Source organism: Corapipo altera, unplaced genomic scaffold (assembly GCF_003945725.1).
Source record: "Corapipo altera isolate COAL_440 unplaced genomic scaffold, ASM394572v1 343, whole genome shotgun sequence".
In the NCBI taxonomy this organism is placed as follows: domain Eukaryota; kingdom Metazoa; phylum Chordata; class Aves; order Passeriformes; family Pipridae; genus Corapipo; species Corapipo altera.
The window spans coordinates 7,270,771-7,291,222 of record NW_020884913.1 but is presented as its reverse complement, the minus strand read 5'-3'; the positions used below and the strand labels follow the sequence as shown (position 1 = coordinate 7,291,222).

Sequence of the window (20,452 nt, the reverse complement as noted above, 5' to 3'; positions counted from 1 at the left end):
CTTTGCTGTCCCAAATGATGCTGGGTTGGAGGCTGCTTTTACCCTGTTCACCCCATCAGCTGGTGAAGCAGATACCCACACAGCATCCTCGGGTCCACAGAGCTTCAGGTGGGCTGGGGGAATGGGGGAAACTCATTGGAAAAGGAAACATCTTTTCCCAGAAGTGTTCTGGAGCCCGTCAGATGGTTCAGCATCCTCAGCTTGTGCTGAGCAGCTGTGGTGGAAATGTGGGTCTGCAGGAAGGAGCGATGATGCTGTGTAATCACTGCATGGTTGATTTATTTTTATTATTCTTGCTGGCTGATCCTCGGCCTCCCACTCCCAGCCCTTCCCTCCGGGTGACTGTGGCCAGTGTATCCCCACATGGGAAGTGCCCTCCTTTCTCACCTTTCCCACGGTTCCTGCAGAGGAATGGGAAGCCCTGGGGCTGCAGCAGTGGGAGGGGCACAGAAAGGTTTGGGAAGAGGTTTGGAAAGGACTCATTGCAGGGCAGAGGGCAGTGCTTGCCTTGCTGGACCACAGGTCTGTAGGGGAGCAAAGTTTGTCTTAAATCTTCCTTAAAGCTCGTCTTAAATCTGAAATGAATGGACAATTCGAGTTTTAGCAAGACTCTGTGAGACTATGAGGTCCTGCCCTGCCCTGATGTGGTGTTCACTGCTCAGGAAGGGGATAGATTGGGATGGGAAGGGCAGGGACATCCATCTCCATCAGATAGAGGGGGTCTGCACTGGACCTACCTCCATCCCCAAAGGGATGAATCCAGCACCCAGCCTTTGCCTCAAAAGGGCACAGCTTGTTTCCTCATTGCTCTTCATCTAAAAAATAAATTTGCACCACAGCCTTTGCTTGAATGGTCCCAAACTCTGGATCTGGGGCCTTGGAGCCTTCAGTAATGTTTTTTCTTCAGGACCAAAAATGTGACTGATGGTTGATAGATCCCCAAGAGTACTTCCAGGGTTGTGGAGGGACCTGGGACCCCAAGAACATGCTGAAGTGAGCAGCACTCTCTGCTCTCACTTCAAGAGGGTGTCAGACATGAGAACTGTATCCTGTAGAACTGAAAACCTCAAACCTCACTGGGGCCCTGTGACGTTTAAGAGGCACAGAGTGTCACAGAGCAAAGCCTCTGCCTTTATCTGCAGATCAGAGCCCGGGGAGGAGGCTCTGAGCAGCACTTGTGGGGTGATGGGGCTGTTCTGGTTTCTCTGAGTTGGTGTGTGGGAGGCAACAGGGCTGTTCTGGTTCCGTGGGGTGATGGGGATCAGCTTGGCCTCCACTCTGTGCTGGCCATGTTGAGATGTGGCTCTAGGAAAGGGAGACAGGGCTGGAAGGACCCTTTGTGTCCTGCAGATTTGGGTTCAGGGCATTGCTCTGAATGTATCCTGGTTGCTCTGGGATACCATGGAAGCATCTCCTGCCACTGGACTGGAAAGTATGACCTGCTGTTAAGTGTTAGGTCTGTGGGTGCTGTAGAGCTGGGGATTGGGTTTAACAGAGCCAAACAGGTACAAATGAACCCCAAAATCAAAACATGAGCCAAGTGTGCATGGCAGGACTGAAAAAATGTTCCTTTCATTCACACCTAACTCCAAGCTCTGCTTTATTAAAGGTGACTCTCCCCAGCGTGTGGTGGCTCCCCATGAGTGGCTTTGAGAGTTTATTCAGCAGCAACAGCAGCTACTAATTTAGGTCTCTCCCCTTCCCCAGCAAATGCAGCCATCTGCCTCCCTGGCCTCCATCATGGGTGTGTGGACACCCTGCTCTCAGTCTGAGTGCTGGTCTCTGTCCATGTAGTAATGGGGTGGTGATGGGGACCTGGGTGCACGTGTTGAGTGCTTCATTCCCCACTTGGTGTGATTGTGGTGCAGGCCTGCCCCTACTTATCTCTCAAATATTGATTCTGTCCTGCAATCTCTTAGGGACCATTACAGCCTGATTGGAATTAGGTGCCCAGATACCATTTAGGATGTATGTCTTGGCTCTTCTGCGTTTCTGAACACAGCACTGCCCCACCACCCTGATGCTGAAAGAGCATCAAACCCCAAGATGTGCTGTGTCGTGGGGAGTGGGATGATGGGAGTAGCTGGGGTGAGGGAGGAAGAGGCAGGATACCCCTCTAATACCTCCTGGATGCAGGGGGAGGAACTTGGAAATACTAGCACAGCTTCTTTCATGTTGTGAAGGAGCCCATGGCAGGCAGACATCATGTTGCAGCTTAGCATGACTGATTCAGTAGCTGATTTGCTGTAAACACCTTCTGTGTGTAGGACAAGAGGTGTTTCTCCAAAGAGCAGGTCAGGACATCACAGCTCCAGGTCTGCTGCCCCACCTTTCCTATTTCTCTCTGAGGATTGGGCACCTTGAATCCATCCAGCCCCTCATTTAAACTCCTCCTTGAGCTACAGGATGTCCTGTGAGATTACTGAGTGCTTTAATGAGGGGCTTTCTTGGCTTGGCAGAGGCTGAGCAGACCCCAGAAGGCTCACGTGCTGGGGGAAGAGTCTGTTGCCAAGTCGTAGGAGGAATTCCCACGTTCCTGTTCCTTCCTGCTGGCTGCCAAACGCTTGTCCTATCCACAAAAGCTGATGTATTTGGTAGGATTTAACCTTTGCTGAAAGAAGTGAATAACAGAGATCTTTTACTTTTGGTTTCTGGGTGTAAATTCACAACTCAGCAATGGTTTTGTATGCACAACACAATTCCGTGGTGGGAAAAAATGAAGGAGAGACAGAGGGAGACTTTGCTTGAGTGAAGTCCTTTATAGCCATAGCTGGGAGCCTGCAGGGAAATTACCATTCCTTCCTGCCCTGATGAACTCTCAAATCAGGCTTTAGGTGCCAACCAGACCCTGTCATTTCAGTAGAAGCACAAAGGCAGCCCCGTGGGATGTGGAATGTGGGGTTTCTCACGCCCAGAGTCGCTGCAGGTCCTGCTCAGACAGATGGACACAGTCCCTGGTTTTCCCTGTCATCAAGCAAGCATGTCTATGGAGTTTCAGGGAGGGGAAATGCTCTTTTTCATTGCTTCTTTTAATGCCTACAGCAGAAGACACAGCTAGCACTTTTTTTCTGCCCTAGACACTCTTTCCTTTCTTTTCTCCAGTTGGTGTCCTGTGGTACAAGCCCTGGTGATTGCCACCACTCATGTAATCAGCAGCACCCAGGGCTATTGAAGTGGTATGTGAACCACAGCCTGGCTACCTCTCTAGTTTGGGAAAGCTGGTTTGGGAAAGCTCCCAAACCTGGGCAAAGAAAAGAGAAAACCAGCGGGTCCAGGTACTGCTTGAATTCATTTTTCAAGGAATCAGCCATGGCCTACGTTTGGGATCAGCAGGAAGGAACCGTGCACAAAGAGAGATCTCTGAAATCTCATAGTGGCCATCACACAGTTCTACCATGCTGAAGGTACTCCAGCAGATTCTTTCCTTACTTGGACCTCAGTATTTGCTGGTTGAGTCCCTCTGTGATTGCAGAGCCACAGTGAGATCCAGGGAGACTTTGCTGCTCCGTGGCTGCTTGGGACAGTGAGGTGCTCCCCATCCCAGAGAAAGTCTTGAGTTGTGTCATGAGGGTACAGGACTCTGATCTCAGCTACACTTACCATGAGCTGATGCCCCCATCACTCTGCACCCAGCAGTAAGCCAGAAGTCACCCTGATCAAGGTCAGCTGTACAGCAGGGCAGTGCATGGCCTCCAGAAAGCTGGAATGACTCCATCTCCAGCACAACAAGATTTGGTTCTAATTAAATGGACACCCATGTAGGTGACCCCAGGCACTCCTCCCCATAGGGGCGGGGTGAAGCTGCTGATGGAGTGAGGCACTTGGTTAAGGGGGTTGCTTTGGAGTGGACTTGCAGTGGGACCCTGGGGAAGCAGCATGGAGAGGTCCAACCTTACCAGTGTTTGCTGTTCCTGAGACAGCAATTCCATCCTGGAACTAAAGCTCCAGGGAATCAGCAGAGGCAGGAGTATGGAGCATATGGAAATCAGATTTAGTGCATTTGTGGCTCGCTAAAGATCAGGAATTGGAGTAATTGCCCCCAAAATGACAAGGTGTTGGTTATAAGTGCAGCCCATGGTATTGCAACTGGCCTGGGGGTTATGACTGGTGCCATAACCCTACAGGCTTCTCTTTTCTTGCATATCTGTGTAAATCTCTGCTCTCCCATTAGTGCCTGCCCTCAGCACTCCCTGAAAATTGCCCAAAAATTCCATCTTGGTGCAATTTAGGATACGCTCCAGCCTGCCCCGAGAACATCTGGTATCTGTGCATCGGGTGATATTAATCACAGCGTGAGCGCAGCCAAGTGTTAAACGGCAGAGCCCTCCCACCTCCCCCCTGCAAACGAAGGTTGTTTCCATGTTCCAGCAATAAAATGAACCTAACATTCCGGGGCAGGCGGTGATCTGGCAGGAACAACGTCTGTGTGGGATGAAGGGATGAGGAACACTCTTAAATGGGCCAAGAAACCATGTGGTCCTAGGACTTTTTGAAATCCCTGCGGTGTTTGAAGCTGTTTTCTGGCCCTCATTTTCTGAATCCACGGCTATTCCTGCTGCATCTGCAACTGCTCCCTCTCCCCCGGAATTTTGTGCTGAGGCCGTGTTGTTTTGGGTGTAAATGCTGCTCCCTGTTTCCAGGAAAGTAAACACCCCTCCCTCGCCCTGCTTTGCTGTGCAGATATCAAAGTGCTTCGCAAAGGAGGGGAAATGTTGTTTCTGTTTTGCTGACGGAGGAAAGGAGTTGCAGAGGCTGCTGAGAAATCCATGGGAATCTGCTCACTCGGAGGGTGCTTGTGGTTTTGCTTCAGGACACTTAGTGGCTTCCTTTAGAGTTGGGCAACGAGCAGACAGGACTGGCACAAGGAATATTTCTGCTCCCCTTTTTCTCGGGTGACCACACACCAGACAGCAAGCAAACCCCCACTGGCACCACGCTGTTTGCCTTGCCCCCAAAGGAGAGCCCGTCTTAGATTTGCCCCCTGGTCCCCCACTTTGTGGCTGAGTTTAAAAAAAAAAAAAAACCCAGAAAAAAAATCAAAACCCTGTTTTGAGCACAGTTGGCGCCTCGACCACTGAGGCTGCTGAGCTTTCAAGGGAGGGCAGCCCCAGCACTGCTGCCTGGGAGGGACGGGGAGGGGGTGAGAACTCTTGTGTGGTGCCTTTGATGTTGGAGGCTTTTACCCGCGTTACCCGGGGAGAAACTGGAGTGCTTTTCATGTCTGGTGGTGAGGGAGGCAGAGAGCCAGGAGGGATCTGCTTTGTGAGACCTTTTCGAAGGGAATTGAGCAAAACTTTTCAGAAGTTGAGGGGGAGACTCGCTGGGGAGGCAGCTGAAATAGGTGCTGAAGCATCCTTGGCTCTCGCAGGCGCCGGGCAGCGTGCATTGTCCTCCTCGTCATCCTTGGCTGAGTAAGTCTCTCTCTGCTTGAGCTCTACCCAGCCTTGAGGAATAAAAAGCTGTGGCAAGGGCTGTGCTGATGTCTCCAGAGCCGTGCCAGTGGGGAGCTGTGGAGTGGGCAAGCTGGAGCGTGGCCATGTGATGAGTACATGGGGGTTTGAAGGGTAAGGAGAGGAAAAAGAGAGCAGTGGCTTAGCAGGGGGGAAAATACCAGGGATATGATGCAGGCACAGTCACAGCAGAGTGATTTGTCAGGGCCTGTGCTAAGGGAGGAGGCAGAGCCAGCTCTGCCACCCGCTCGGGCTGGCTGTGGAATTTTGCTGTGTGGGGCTGAGCCTCACCCACCAGGGTTGGAGCAGGCAGAGAGCAGGAGAGGGGAGTCACAGTGGCTGGTGACAGGTCCTGGGGCCTGGGGGTGAAACGGGGTGGCAGCAACCCTGACATGGTCCAGGCAGTGGGGGCTCCCTGGGGTGTCAGCTCCCAGCAGGCTGGGACCGTGGTGCGGGCAGTGTCCTCCCCCAGCTCCCACAGCCCTCTGGCGAAAAGAGACCCTGGTTGCTGGTGATGCCAGGCAAGGGTGAGAGTGCTGCCTGTGGCGGGGTCTGTGCTGAGTTTGGGAGCCCTGCCCCAGGTGTGGGTTCCAAATGCACAGGTGGTGGGAAGGGGCTGCTGCAGCCTCACCAGCCTGGCAGATGTGTGGCTGTGTGGGCTTTGCTGATTGCATTGGAGATGTTCTTACATTACTTTTGGCAAATGCATTTCTGTGGCATCATGGGGAGTGTGTCTGGTGACGTAAGAGAGGTCTGGCAGTCCATATTTGCCTCCTTGCTTTCTGCTCTGGAAGCTGGTTGTGAACTGATGTGGGAGAGGAACCTCCTGGTGTTTAATGGCCCCTTGTCCTGATGAGCACTGGGGAAAACCCATCTTCTGAGCATCCTTGTGTGCTTTAGTGGCTGCAGGGCTCCTCTCCCCAGCCCTTTTCTGTAGCTCTCAGTGCCTGTGTGGAAAGTGCTTCCCAAAAGCAACCTCCTGCCCTCCCTTCCTCTAACCCAACCTGCCCCAGCACTTGCAGCAGCCCCAAAATCTGAGCTGCAAACTGTGCCCAGTGCAAACGTCCCCCCCTGTGCAGGAGGATGCACTGTGGGGTGCACTGGCATCACCCAGAGCCCTGAGGACATCCCAGCTCCCCAAAAAGGGCAGGGGTGAGAGGATGCCACAGGGATGGGGACATCAAAGGGATGAGGACACTGCAGGGATGGAGACAGCATGGGGAGGGGGCACATAGGGATGTCATTAGAATGTAGACACCGTGGGGACAGAGATAACACCGGTTTGAGGACACTGTGAGGACAGGGCACGTGGGGATGCCCGGCTGATCCCTTCCTTGGAGGGGAATGTTCAGGCTCCTGCCTGCGGGATCCCCGGCCCCGAGAGCGGGGTGTGGGGGGTGCCAGCTGCTCGCTGTCCCCACGCGTGGCACAGCCCACTGAAGTGGGACTCGCCTCCCCCTCTCTTTAATTGGCTCTTTTGAACCAGCCCCGGCCAAGCCCCTCCCGCCCCCCGGTCCAGGCCCCGCACTGGAGCTGCAGCCGCCGGTGAGTGCTCGGGGATGGGAATGTGGGGTCCTGGGGATGGGGGATCCAAGGGGGACGCAGGGGCTCTCCCAGCTCTGCCGTGGGAGGAGAAGAAGAAGCTGTGGGGCTGGGGACGGGGCTCCGGGGGCGGCAGCCGGGTCTCACCACACTCGGTCCCCATGGATGTGCCGTCCCCGCCGTCCCCTCCCGCAGTTGTGCGGTGTCATGGCACTGGAGCTCTGCTAACTGGCCAGCTGGGAACCTCAAACTGGTTTTGTCCTCCCTTTCTTTTTCTTTTTTCATAATTTGAATGTCCCAGCTGCATTCTCCCCTTGCTGCTCCCGCGGGCTGGTTTGCCCTGGGACCGTGACACAGGGTATCCCTCCGGACTTGCCAAGCACAGAGGTTTTACCGCTTTATTCCAGCAGAGGTTGGAGGTGCTGGGCACAGCAGCCTGGGCCATGTCAGTGTGTGCCTCCAGGAATCACTCTTTCCCCCTGTATCCCAGTGTCTCACTGTCGCTGGACACCTTTGCACTCCTTGGAAGCAGCCAGGGGTCCAACTCCTGCCCATGCTGCTCCTGTCTACAGGCAGCCTCCGTGCGGGAAAGAGGATTTCAGGCCAGGCTTTTTATATCCATCCTGGTGTGACCACACTTCATTTAGGGAAGGAGCATCCGGGATGGATCTGGGCTGACGTATTCAGGGCTGACACAATCTCGACTCTGCCAGAGCAGGTCGGGGCTGGGGGAGCAGCAGGGCTGCAATGGGGCTGGTATTGCTGCCCTGTGCTGTGACTTCCAGCATATACCCACCTCTTTAAATAGGGGTTTCTTGGAGAATTTATAGTCAGACAACCCATTCCATAAATCACAGGTCACCCCATCTTGCCCCCAAACCCCTCTTTGGAGCCACAGACATGCAGCCCTGCGTGAGCTGAGGTGCTGTGTGCCCTGCACGTCACACTGGGCTTGCTGCTGCTGCTTTAAAGGGTTAACTTGCAGGAACACACAGACCAGAGCAGTGCAGGGACAACCTACCCGAGCGCCAGGCAAGTTTTGGGTTAAAGTTGCTTAATTTTATTGAATTCCTGCTGCTGTGCATGGTGGGTGCGGCAGATGGAGCAGACTGGTGGTGCAGCTCTAGGGTGGAAAGGGATTTCACGCTGCTGTTGGAGGTGTGCTGGCTGAGCCTCCTGGGTTCCCTGGTGCTCATGGCTGTTGGTTAATTTGACTGAATTCCCCTGGGAGATAAGTGGGCCTGGGCCAGTGGATGGGAGATTTGTATGTGCAGGCAGTGCTGGGTTGAGCTTTGGTTTTCAGACAAGTGGTGGCTCAGGCACTACCCTGTAAGATTGCAAAAGAGCAAGAATTGCGGTTACACATGAACCCGTAAGCACCATCCCCTCATCCAGGTGTGATTCCAGATTGCAGGATACAGCATCCAGGGGGAGTACAGCTGTCCAGCATGTGTGCCCTGCTGTATAGGGCGTTCTGAGTGCACAAGTACGTGTTGAGATAAAATAAGTTTGGAGCACAGAGACTGCGACAGCCCTGCGAGCTGTGACCCCTTCCGTGCTATTGTAGTTGCTATCCATGAATTTCCATGTTGAGATCAGAATACCTGTGGGACTCGTGGGTAGCTTGATGGTGGTGTTTGAATGTGTTTGACCTCACAGCCATTCAGCACTGTACATTCTCACTGGTGTGTGCTGGCCCTAGCTCAAGGTATGCAGATGTGGCAGGGTCTAATGGCTTGGTAGCTAATAACCCGGCAGTGGTGGTTCCTGGACGCCTCTCCAGAGGGAATCCAGACTTCCCCTCTCTGAGCACGGTGGAATTTTTATAGCCTGTGGTTTTAAATGCTGTGATTTCCGTATGGCCCTGACGCCGCATCCAGCCCTGTCGAAGCTGTGCTGGGGCTGGGTGAAACCTGTGCTGGAGCTGTTGATCCTTGGATAACGTGTCTGGGCTTTGCTCTGCTACGTGGGAAAGGCTGGCCTGGGAAAGGGAAGCCCTGCTCTCCTGGGGTTATGCCTGCTGGGTGCTGTGACCTTATGACTGGATACAACTGTACCTTATTTAGTTTATCCCTGAAATTTGATTGGTGCTTTGAGGGGAAGGGTATGGTAAAGCTACATCCTTTGTTAAAAAATAACCACTAAAACTGGAGTGAGTTAATCTTGCAAATACAGCTCAGTGGCATCCTGAGAGTGCCTGTCCAAAAATCCCGAGGAGAGTGGGCATATCAAGGTAACAGAGGAGAGTGGGCATATCAAGGTAACAGGAGCCGGGGCAGAGGGGCCAGGCTGACAAAACCCCATTTGCTGCAGGGATATAGCTGTGGGGGCCATCCTGTAACACGGGGTGGGACACTGCACTGTGGGATGTGTGCCCGGGTGTCAGCTGGGAGATGAAGGCAAAGGCCATTCAACGGCCTCTGTAGTGGACGTGAGCACTGTCTGCTTCCCAGCAGCATCCCTGGCTTTGTTCCCATCCTGGCAGGGAGGAGGCAGAGCTCTGCCATTAACACCCTGAAGATCTCTGGCTTATACTGGCTCACCCTTGCCATCCTGGGCCGTGCTCCCCAAAATGCCAGGCAGTGTTGGGGTGCTCGCAGGTCCCTCACCATGCCATTGGTGATCGCTGTGGTAGGGAATGATCGGCGGGAATTGAGCAGTGCTGCTTTCTCCACTCCCTGATAAATCCTGTGAAAACCACAGCTGAGGTCTGGCTGCTCTGGGAATGCTTCTGGGCCATCAGACTTTGCCAAGATAAGACATCCTTGTCCCCCTGATCCTGCTGCAGGAAAGCTGCCTGGGTCCAGCTGCCTCCACCCAGCTCTCCCTTCTCACAAGCTTGTGGAAAAGTGATTTCTCTTCCCATTTTCTGGCCTCTTCTCAAACTAGGTTAACTCTTGCCGTGGATACAAAACTTGCTGGAGGGCCCTGGCCAGGCGGGGCTGTAAAAGCCACATTTTCTTTGGGAATCGGATTAAGGCTCCTTTTTCTTAGTGCTGGGCGGATGCGGGTGACATGAAGTCTCTCTTTGTCCTGGATGTATTTCTGGCCCAGCTGCAGCGGGTTAACCCTTTGTCATCCCACACAGTTCTGGGGATGAATGGCCCTTTGCTAAGCAACAGGGATCTTTTCCTGGGGCGGCTGTGGTTGGAGGTGGGGGAACTGTGGGATGTGTCCTCCCCTTACACAGCCAGGGGATGAAGTGCAAAGCCTTGGTGCCTGAGTAGGGGACATGGGTGTGAGACAGGGACCTGCCCTAATGCTGCTTCTTTTGTGTTTCTTTGGCATTATTTGTCTCCCCTAAATGAGTGGAAGGGGAGATGTGCCCCAATCCTGCACGGGGAGCAGAGCCCTCTACATGCTGGGGCAGCCCCAGGCTGCTTGGATGGCACAGATGGACACAGGTGGAACAAGGAGGGGGAAAAAGTGGCAGTGAGTGCAGAGGCAGGGCCAGCTGGCAGAGCGTGAGAGCTGCCTGTGTGCTCCTTAGAGAGCAGTGACCGTGTCAGTGGTGCTCCTCAGGACACCAGTGCCCAGCCCAGTGCTGCCAGCAGCAGGGCAATGGCAGGCAGAGAGCCTGTCTGTCTCCTGGGAGCCCTTAGCTCCCATGCCCAGGATCCAAAGAATCTTGGTTTAGTACTTGGTGCTGGGCTCTGATCTGCTTTGGCCAAGCAGAAATGAAGGGGATTTCATGGCTGTGCCCTGGGGGCTGTGGCATCTTGTGCTGCACACGCAGGACTTGAGCCCATTTTGCCTTGTTTCCCTCCCCTGTGCTGCATTGCTGCATCACCTTGGATTCACCCACATTGCTCTGAGCCTTGGCTTGGCTTGCTTATTTAGGCAAAAGCCAAATGACAACAGGGAATGTCTCTTTCTGGTGGCCTGGAAAAGCTGGCAGGGGCACCCAGTGCAGGCTCCCTGCAGCTGGGATCCTGTGCTGTTATCAGGGAGGCTCCTGATAAGAGCAGAGCAGGGATTTCCCCACAGGGGGCCTGGATCATGTCAAAGTGGCATCAGGAGGAGCTCCCCAGGCAGCAGTGGGAGTGCAGGCCACAGGCCTGAATTCTCCCTGTGTCCCTCTCTCTGCTGAGTGTCAGGACGTGATCGCCCCAGGGCTGCTGGAGGGGTGTTGCCATCTCCCAGATCCGAGCCCAGGAGCAGATGGGGACTGAGTGGGACTCGCTCACAGCGTCGGGAACTGCAGGGAAGCAACGCATTTCCCTCCCACCCGTCCTCCTCCGCCCCGCTATCCTCCTGACCTTTTCCCATCAAAACACAAAGCACTATTATTCCTAGCAAGGCACCTCCATCCGAGGAGACAGCTGGCGCTGCAGTGGCTTGCTGGGGATGGGTTGCTGTTAATTAAGCTGCAGGAGACAGCCTGGCAGCTTGGCAGCTTGAATGGAGTTTTCCTTCTTTTCAAGGTTAGGATGCCCTAAATTCTTTCTTCTTTACGTCCAAACGGAATTTATAGGTTTGAAAAGGGGCAGCAGACAAAGGATGGAGAAAGGCCCATTGTGTGCAGCTTGCACAGACGCCTACCCATCACACTGCGGGTGATGAGCATGTATGTTCAGAAGGCCTGCAGGGACCCTTAGGACACTCCAGTACCTACTTTGCAGCCTGGTTTGTACCAGGTGAATGCCTGACCTCCAGGGATGTCACTGCCTGGGTATCTCCCCATCTAGAGAGGAGATACTCCTTTGGGGTGAAAAAGAGTTTAAACAACTTGAGCATGTTTGGGGTGTCCTCAGGCAGTTGAATTTTTCACTCCCTGTCGTTTATTTTCACCAAACTCATCCTCTGCCCCTGCTGCTGGGTCCACTTTGACCATGCTGCTGGTGATGAGAGGAACAGAGGCAGCGCTGGAGAATGCTGGGGCTCTGTGAGGTGCCCCTTGGAGTGCAGGACACATGGAGGCTCCATCTGCTTCCCCTCTCTCTGCAGGGCAGGATGCAGGGGTTTGTGGAGTGGGGCTCTGGGGTTGCTGGCAGGGTGAGATACAGAGAAGTTTGTTTTACTCTTTTCCGGGGTAATTTGTCCTTTGTGATAGTCTGTGGAGGTGTCTGGGGAGTAGATCGTGCCCTTGAGGAGGAAGGATGGGAATTGCTCCTAAGGAAGAGTCAGAGCCAAAAGAGCCAAGTGCCTTTCCTTGGCCATGGCTGAGCTGTGCCATCTGCAGAGCTGTCCTGGGGACTTGAGCAGCAGCATTTCAGTGCCAAGGCAGACCAGTCCCTGCTGAGCAAAACCTGTGCTCAGAGCTGAGACCAGGGGGAGTGCCTGGAAAATGCTGAGTGTGCTTTATGTCTGTCTGAACTGGCATGGCAGTACCCAAACCAGTGCTCCCTGCAAGGAAAAAGGATCTTGGGAGGAATGGGTTTTTTATTCTCGCTTTTTTCAAATATTTGTGACTCTGGAGTGGCTTCCCAGGAAAGCCTGTTCCCTTTTGGAAAATGGTGGATTGCTCAAGCATGGCAAGGAGTCTTCTGCCTTCCCTGCTTAAGTGAGCGGATGCTGCAGATCCTCTGCAGAAGGAATCTGCTGGAGGAAGGGAGGCTGCTGCAGGGACTCTGCTGGGATGCGACACCGGGAATCGAGGCACGGCCTCCCCAGGGAGCGAGTGAGTCACTGCAAGGACACTGTGCCAGCTGCGCGTGACGGCTGATGGCAGCGTGTGAAATAATTCCTTCCTTCCTTCCTTCCTGGAGAATGGGAGCGGTCTGGAGGTGTCCGGCTGGAGGAGCCTCTGGTTTCTGGTGTGGTGGAAGCTGGGACAGCCCTGGTGCTGAGTGTAATGTGGGTTCAACAGGACAGTGGTGCAGTGATGGTGGTGGGTTTGGCTACCTACACTCCTGGCCACGGCGTGGAGGGGTTGGTGGTGGTTGCTCCCTGTGCTGGCTCAGGATGTCCCTGCTCTGGAGGGTCCCAGGATGCTCCCAGCAGCACCTGCACCTCATGTTACCTGCTGCTCCACTGCCCTCTCTGTCTAGGGAGATTTAAGCCACCCAAGAGCTCCTTTTATGAAGGAATCAGTGGGATACCTGCAGAGGTGTCTCTCTGACATGGGCTGCTCAGAGAAGCTGCTCAATGCCAAAAGCCAGGTAGCTTGAAAGAAAAAAAACCCAGCATCATCTATAGACTTGAGAGTTCCATACAGCCAGAGGGGAGGAAATGTCATTGATCTGTAGGTCTTAGAGATCTTCTGGAGAGTTACCCTGCACATACTGAAGGGACCATGGTGTGGCTGCCTGCCAGAACCCTCCCTGGGTGGTAAAACCTGCAGACCTGCACCCAGGCTCTTAGAAAAGCATTAAAGTTGGTTTTAGATGTTCCTGGCAATGTGGGATCCTTTCTGCTCCTGCTAGAAGTGATGGTGGCTCTTTCAGTGCTAAAAAAAATTAAATTTTAGTCTTGTGATCTGCAAGCCCATGTCCTTTTCTCGGTCATGCTGCCTTCCACTGAGCTTCCTGGTGCTTTACCAAGGTCTCTGGATGTGCTTTTCATTCTGCTATTGATCTGAGATTATAAATATAGCTGGCAGGATTTCCAGCTGTCCGTCAAAGTCATTGGGGACTTGCAGGTAGTCAGGATTGCTGCAATATTAAAACAATAAAAATTATTTACTAAGCCCTAACTGCATTTTTAGCTGGGGGCTGCGGTGCAGTAAAATTGGAAATGTCCCTTCAGCATTCCTGCAAGAGAATATGTCCTGCTCATGCTCTGCTCAAGGGATTTGATATTTTCTTAGAGTTGGACAGCTGGTTTTCTGGTGCAAAGGACTGTGGCTGGGATTTTCTCCAAAACTCAGGTACTGTTGAAATCCTTGCTGTTCCTCCTGCTGCCTCCCACCCTTTCCTGAGCATCAGTGCTGGACCACCTTGTCCAGTGAGCCCTGCCAGCCCTGCACTAATGGAGGAAGTTGTCCCTGATGCCCTGTGCAGTGTGGTCATGACATGGGGACCTGCTTTCACCTGCAAAGATGTCCCATAAAGTAGCACAGATTGGACTGCATAAGGCAGGCAGGAGTCTTCCTCAATACTTCTCATTAGTTGCATGACTAAGAGCTGGATCTGTAGTTCAAATCCCTTGGTATGACTTACAACAGCAAGGGGCCTTCTCTAGAACTGCTCCTAACTGATCATTACTGTTTTAAAGAGAAGAAAAATGAGTCTGTGATTTTAAAACTCTTGGTCAGGGGGTTCGGATCCAGTCCTTGGCTCTGTTGTAAGATTTCTGCGTGATCCTGGGCGAGTCACTGAATCCCTCTCCTGTTCATCTGCTCTGGAGGTGTGAGGCCTCTTCCTCCACTGATGGGTCCTGCCTGTGTGCAGAGCCAGAAATGAGCAGAGGGAGAAGTATGGCAGGGCCCTGCTCTCCCTCAAGGGATAGAGATGCTCCTGTAAGAACAAATCCCAGAGGAGGCTGTTTGTCGCCCTGTGAGTGCCTCTTCTGTGCAAACACTCCAAAGTCACCCGAGAGCTGTCATGAGGAGCAGCACGGCTCCCAAAGTCCTGTGTACTTGCTCTGAGGCCAAGAATGCCACTTTATTGTCCTTCTGAGCTGCTTACTCCCCCACCTCCGTTCGCTCCTGGGAGAGATGAGATACGAGTTGAAACAAAATATTTTCTACTAATTAATCTGAGAAAAAGCTTGTACATAGTGTTGAGTTCTCATCCTGCCCCAATTTCTTCCCTGTGAGGGTGGCGAGGCCCTGGCACAGGCTGCCCGGGGAAGCTGTGGCTGCCCCATCCCTCAAAGTGTCCAAGGCCAGGTTGAATAGGGCTTGGAGCAACCTGATCTAGTGGAAGGTGCCCCTGCCCATGGCAGGGAGGTCAGAATGAGATTGTCTTTAGTGTCCCTTCCAACCCAAACCCTTCTGTGATTCTATGAAGTGTCTTTGCAGGGCTTCAGTGACCACAGGGGAAACTTTTCTATGGTTGTTTTTTTTCCCTTGCAGGCAAGACTAAAACATGGCCATGGTTTCAATGTGAAAAATACACCAAGGAGCGAGGTGTTGGTTCATGTGGCTGAGCACACTGTGTTCACCCCCCTTCTGCTGATCTTGGTTTGGGCAAGTGAACCCCATACTGGACTTTTATCACCAGCACAACCTTACAGATGTGGTTAACTTAATGGCAGGGACATGTAGAGTGGATTGTATCTGCAAAGCCCACATGCACCTGAGATCCTTCCTTATCTCTTCATGCAAGCACAGCACCCAAATGAGCACGGCGCAACCTTTTCCTGCCTTTTTCCAGCTAAAGCAAGGCTGGAGTGACTTGCAAACAGACCCAGCTGCTCTTTGGGCAAGCCCAGTTTAGAATCTAGCATTGGATTTTCCAGGAGATTAGGGAGATTAAAACACTAATGCCCATTGATAGGGGTTAAAGCTTTAATAAGTCATAAAAAGTGGTGTAATCCGGCAGAAAGCTGTGTGCAGCTGCAGGGTAAACAGATTGAGGGTTTCCTGTCTGGGTGCTGGGTGGAAGTTTCTCAGAAATTGGTGTTTGTGGCACTTGCTGATGTGGGGGGATGAGAGTCTTGCTCTCTTGAGAACAAATTGTTTGCAGGACAGCCCATGCCAGCCTTGCTGGGCATCACGGGAGGGGACAGTGCCAGCCCAGCACGGCAGGGAGGGGATGCTGCCAGCCTGGGGTGTGGCAGCTACCCTGTGTGGAGGAAGATCCACCACTGCTGGTGGTCAGGAAGTGGTGAAGGAAGGTGACAGCCACGCTAGAGCCACGGGCAGGAGACAGGGCAGGGTGGGCTGTGGTGCCACTGGTGGAAGGTTTCGCATCAAGAGCAGGAGTCTGGCAGAGGCTGGTGATGTTGTTAATAGGTCAAAAAGGAAGGATAAGTACTAGTCCAGTGCACGGGCTGTTCGTGGGAAATGGTGTCCTTTGGGTGTTGAAGACTGCAAATGTGCAAATCTGTCTTAACCCTTTCGTCACCCGCAGGCCTTTCTCTGGGAATGCACATCTGAGAACTGCAGGGAGCTGGGGGGAAAAGTACCCCGAGGTCATAGGGTAGGTTGAAGTAACATGTCAGAACCAGGAGTCCAAAAGAGGCAGGTTGGCTTCATCTTGGCTGTGATGGGAGAGAAAGCCCCTTCTGCTCCTGGCCCTGCAGCCAGGACAGTGTGACTGCTACAGGGCTCTCCCTGCCTGCTGCCCCTGGGTGTGTTGCCATCACTGCTGAACATCACCAAGGGAGTTTTGCCCCACACCAAGGTGGCTGGGACATCACATGTCACGGCCAGGTCAGGCAGCCCAACCTACCTGACCCCATGCACATCGTGGCTTCCTTCCAACAGCCAGGCCCTTCCCTTTGCTCGAGGGAGAGAGAGAAGGGTGGGGAAGCTCTGGGATCAAGGTGTAAGGCAGAAGGGGCTTGTGGAGGCAGCTAATAGCTTTATTTAGCTTAATTGACATCAGTTTAGAGAGCAACCATGCCCGTGGGTGTAAGTTGCTGTCTCCTCCCTGACAGATGTGCAGCCCAGGGATTTTCAACCAGCTGCAGAGCAAAGTGAGCCCATGCTCCCAGTGCTCACACCCACCCGAGACTGCTTTGGGGCTCTGCCGGGACAATTTCGGGATGCTCAAAAGCAAAAGGCAGGTTTCCCTGGGCTCTTTGATGGGGACGGGACCTTGCCCCTTGCCCCTGGAGCAGTGGGTGCACTGGGCTCTTCTCGGAGTGGGGCTGCTCCGTTTGTCCCAGCCTTTCTCTTTCCCCGTGGAATTACCCCCGCATCTCCTGCGCGAACCCGGGAGTGGCCTCGGGTTCCCATGGGGTGGGACGTGCCCCCAAACTCCTCTTCCTCTCACCCTTTGCGGGCCCCCCTGGGCCGGGCCGGGCCGGGCTGGAAGCGGCGAGGGGGGATGGAAACCGCCCGGGGGCGAAGCAACTTCCCGGGAAGAGGCTCCATCCCCCCCCGGGCCGGGCTGCAGGGGGAGGAGGCAGGGTGATGGGGGAGGAGGAGGAGGAGGAGGAAGGGCGCTGGGGGAGGAGGCGGAGGGCAGCGCGGGAGGAGGCGGGAGCCGCCGGCTGCCGGAGCCGCCGCCGCCGCGGGTGAGTCGCCGGTGCCCGGGGGCGGGGGCTCCGCGGAGCCGGGGGGCAGCGGAGGGGGGGATTATGGTGGGGGGGGGGGGGAAGCGCTTTTTTGGGGGTGAATTATTCTGGGGATAGCGCCTGAGAGCGCGGGGAGGGGGGGTCCCTCCGTTCCCACGGGGAGCACCGGAGCGCGGTGCGGAGGGTCCCGCCCGGGGCACGGGATCCCCCCCGGGGCAGGGGTACCCGGGAGCTGCGGGGGGCTCGTCCCCGAGCCCCCTCCTGCCCCTCTCACCCCTGTGCCCCACAAGAGGGGCCGTTGTTCGGCACCGCCTGGCCGCGCTGCCGGCATTGTCCGGGATGAATAGCGGCTGTGGCCGGGGGGGCACCCCCTGCCCATCCCGGGGGGGGACCCCCTCGCCCCCTGCCCTGCCCGCCGAGGGTCCGGGCTCCTGCCCGCCCTGCTCCGGCTGCGGCTGCTGCCCCCCGCAAACGGGCTCGCGGGGCGTCTGGGGCGCAGCTGCCTTTAGTAAAAGAAAGAAAACTATAACAACAAAAAAGAAATTAAAAAACCCCTCTACCCTTCAAAGAACAAAGCCAAGCAAAAAGAGAAAAGAAAAAAAAAAAAGAAAATTAAAGAAAGGTGGGGGGAACAGAAAGGAGGAGAAAAAAGAAGGAAAGCTAAACTGCAATCCCCCAGGATGTGAATCCCTCTGGCTTGCTCCCTTTTTTGCCTTAGCTGCAGTCAGTGTCTCATGGGACACAGGCACCAGCCCCGATGTGAGGCTCGGCGGCCCTGGACACACACAGCCGTGGACTCATTCCTCCTGCAGGGTTTTCTGTACAAGCTGAGTTTGGGGAGTGCTACCTGCCTCTTTGTTTTCACAGCACAGAGCTCTGGAGAGCAGTTGTGACAGGGGTGAAGGGCATCTTCTCTTGGCCGGGGACTGGGAAGGGTCTCCATGTCCCTCCTGTGCTGAGCACCATCATCCAGGGTGGGTGGACAGGGGTTGGGACGAGGTCCCATCCTCAGACCTCTCAGGGAATCAGTTTTGAGGATGTCTTCAGATCCCTCTGGGCACGGGCACCCTGAGCCTGTCTGAGGGGGCAAGGACTGTGTTGGCTGCTGGGGTCTGGTGTGAGGGGCTGGTTGATGGAGCAGCTTTTGCTGGCGTCTGTGTGCAGGAGGGTTCCTCTGTGATGGGGCTGTCCCCAGTGAGGAAGGGCTGCTCTGGGGTCAGCTCACTCCAGCTCCAGGGGAAGCTGCTTATGGAGGGAGATTATTGGGGCTGTGTGGCCAGAGATATTTACATGCCCAAGCCAAGACTTGGGGTTGTTCATGATCATCTCCTTCTTTTTAAACATGGAGAACAGTCTAACAACTCCTTGCAGGTTTCTACAAGTGGTTTAGAGCTGCTGTCTCACGTGGTTGGAGAAATGAGGATGTAGGACTGCTGTTTGCGCTGCCGGGGCTGCACGTGTCCAAGCTGGGGCAGGGTGGTGGGTCAGCCTCATGCCAGATCTGGGGGGGCACAGGAGCTCACAGGCAACTGTTTGAGGTCGTGGAGTTGGCACCACAGTTTGACCTCTGGGATGAACTCGCTGCATCCCGGACCAGAAATGCCAGCAACCAGAGCCTGCAGCAGCTGGGGGGTTAAGATGGGAAGGGAAGCAGCGATTGGGAGCCCTGAAGCATTCATCTCTTGTAAATAAAAGAGCCAGGAGGGGTGAAGCATCCATCTCTCGTAAATAAAAGAGCCAGGAGGGGTGAGCTGCAGAGGAGCTACTTCCGGAGCAGGGAGGGGAAGCACACAGTGAGTGAGGAGGGAAGTGCACGTGGCAAGCAGGGACAGCTGGACCTGCGCGTGATGTGTGCCCAGGGCTTGTGCCTGTGGCTTGGTGCTGTGGCCGTGCCTGGTCGCCTATGGAAGTGCTCACTCCAGAGCAGGAATCCCTGTCTCCTTTTTCACCGAAAACGGATTTATTCCCCACCTGAGTAAAAAGCTTCAAGCCGGAGCATCTTGTGTGCTCAGGAGGCACCTGGCCACCTCTCTGACAGCTCTTGGGTGGATTTGGTCTAATGGAGCGTAGTTAAGCATACTCTGCTATTTCTGGGTTGTGTTTGTTGGCACCCAGGTGGAAATGCAAGCTGAGAAGGAAACATAACTGGTTGGTAGGTGGGCCTGGGCTGCTGGCCAGCCTGAAATTGCAGCCTGATGCCGAGAGATGCAAGGGACAGACTCCAGCTCGGGCCTGGCAGTGCCAGCCAGGTGCAGATGATTGCAATTGAATAATAGCAAAGTCGCTTAGTTACAGGGTCTGCAGCAGTTGCTCTGTGTGCCAGGCTGAGCCCACTTCTGGGGTGCTGAATGCCCCTCCCCATGTTTCAGACCAAACTGTGCTTCACATTCCCTGGTACCCACAGGTCCCTGTGGGGCCAGCATGGACCTGCCACGTTCAGCACCAGGGGATCCCATGGTGGCAATGACTGGGCAGACAAAAAAAGCAATAGTGCCTGGGCCATGCTGGGTTTGCATCCAGTCCTGGCTTTGCTCACTCCCTGCCTCCCTCTTGACTCCTCCTGTCCCCTCAGAAGGGAGAGTTGTGGCTTTGCCACCTCCTCCGCAGGTTGGATCTGTTTCCATAGCTTGTGGTCTCTGGGTCAGTGTGCCAAGGGGAGAGGCCCTGGAGGCTGCGTGTGCTGCAGTCCTGCTGGCCAGCTGTGCTTAACCAGGAGCTATAAATTCACTCCTTAGATCTAAAAATGTCTCTGTTACTCCCTGCAGGCACAATTTTCTAAGATAGCTGCTCCCAAAAATCAAAAGGTTAGTTGGTCCACATTGCTCCCTTGAAAACTTCTGTTGGATGCTCAGCTGCCCAGGAGGTGATTTTGCTTTCACACTCTGATACAGTGCTGTTCACTGCTCTGCATCTTCTCTCTATGTTTGCATAAATCCATAAGCCCATGGTGTTTCCAGTGTCTGCTGTGTGGAGGAAAGGGGAGCTATCCCCACTACAGTGTCCTGGTCTTCTGGGTGCTTGTAGCTCTGCAAAACTGGTTACACCATCACCAAAAGGTGGCCAGTGCTTGATGCTCCTGGCATCTGAGGGGTGCTTCTTGGATTTACTCTGCAAACATTAGCATTTTGCCGTTGATTGCATGTGCATTTGTGTAGTTTGCCAATGGTTTGGATTTGTTGACAGGCAACCATGGCAGAGGTGCAGCCTCCTGGCCTCTTTCCAGTTGTTCTGTGCAGCCACTGAGCACCAGGTCTATGACCAGCCCCACTCCAGGATCAGCTTTGCTCTCCCAGATCACCACCATCCTGCTCCCTGTGCATTGCTGGAGCAGAGCATGGAGCTGCTGGGTCTAGCCAGGACCTGGGGTCCCAGTGCAGGCTCTGCGAGGGTTC

At 54.4% G+C, this 20,452-nt stretch overlaps 1 protein-coding gene across 6 annotated transcripts in view; it reads left to right on the top strand.

The window, feature by feature from the left end:
• The window catches only part of SEPT9 (septin 9), a 136,151-nt gene that overhangs the window by 92,490 nt on the left and 23,209 nt on the right, over nucleotides 1-20,452 (top strand). The window contains exon 1 of one of the 6 annotated variants that reach the window (XM_027654516.1): nucleotides 16,997-17,060. The exons of the other annotated variants lie outside the window; for them this stretch is intronic. The gene's annotated coding sequence lies outside the window, so the exon portion shown is untranslated. Of the gene's footprint in view, nucleotides 1-16,996; nucleotides 17,061-20,452 lie in introns of those variants that run through there. 6 annotated transcript variants of the gene reach the window in all.